Source organism: Cynara cardunculus (assembly GCF_001531365.2).
Source record: "Cynara cardunculus var. scolymus isolate 2C chromosome LG 8, CcrdV1, whole genome shotgun sequence".
Lineage (NCBI taxonomy): Eukaryota > Viridiplantae > Streptophyta > Magnoliopsida > Asterales > Asteraceae > Cynara > Cynara cardunculus.
Window position 1 is genome coordinate 12,726,719 of NC_037535.1, and position 1,007 is coordinate 12,727,725.

A 1,007-nucleotide genomic window follows, 5' to 3' on the forward strand; every position below is an offset into this window, starting at 1 on the left:
ATTTACACATACCAACAAGTCAACCACAATATTTAGCTTCATAATAACAAATGTATAAAGAAATAAATGAAAAGGACTCAAAGTGGGAATGAAAAGAAATTATTATAACTAAAAAGACGTAAAAAGAGCGCTTTGTGTGTTAAATTCTCAAAACATATCACAAATCTCTACAAATTCACTTATTTAATCATTTCAGATCACGATTTTAGGGAAAAACAATACTCAACTTATGAACTTGTTTTCAATAGATATATTAAGTACAACGAATGTACTTTATATATGAGACCTTTTGACGTTCATCTCACCAGAAATTCCATTCAATCATTGATAGCTTGAAAAATCATATCTATGAATATTAAGATAGCATAACATATATTCTATAAGATTTGTGCAGTGTAGAAAAGATAAAGCAACTAATGCTTCAATATAAGATCAAATTGATATACAGTGTGAACTACACAAATTTATTAGACTCGATTTGTGATCAAAAACACTTGAAGGGGGGACATATGTCCTTTTTTTTCAATATCGGTATCTCGAAATGAGAAACCGATAGATTATGAGTTGCGTGCCCCAAGTGTTAATCTTTTGAGAGATAAATGAATAGTTGGTGGGGTTTTAAACAAGAGTTGGTCTTAGTTTTGTCTTTTTCAATATTAGTCTCGAAAGAATTGAGAACTAATAGATTATGTGTTTGCCTAGATTATAATGGATGGATCAGGATTATGATATTCTTTTAATCATGTACACAACTCTCACTTAATTCTTTTAAGCTCACTTCAACTACCCTCTCATTTTCATTTTCAGCTCAGTACACGAACCCATTTTCAGTTAAGCTCACTAAGTATTGTTGTCCTCTTGGGTATGGCTATCCATTCTAATAGTCCATAGAGGTTTATGTGATAAGCACTCAGTCCATCCTTAAAAAATTGCACTATAAGCTCAATGAAGATGTATACAATTAAGCTTGTAAATCTTGATATGATCACATAAGTTTGATAAGAATA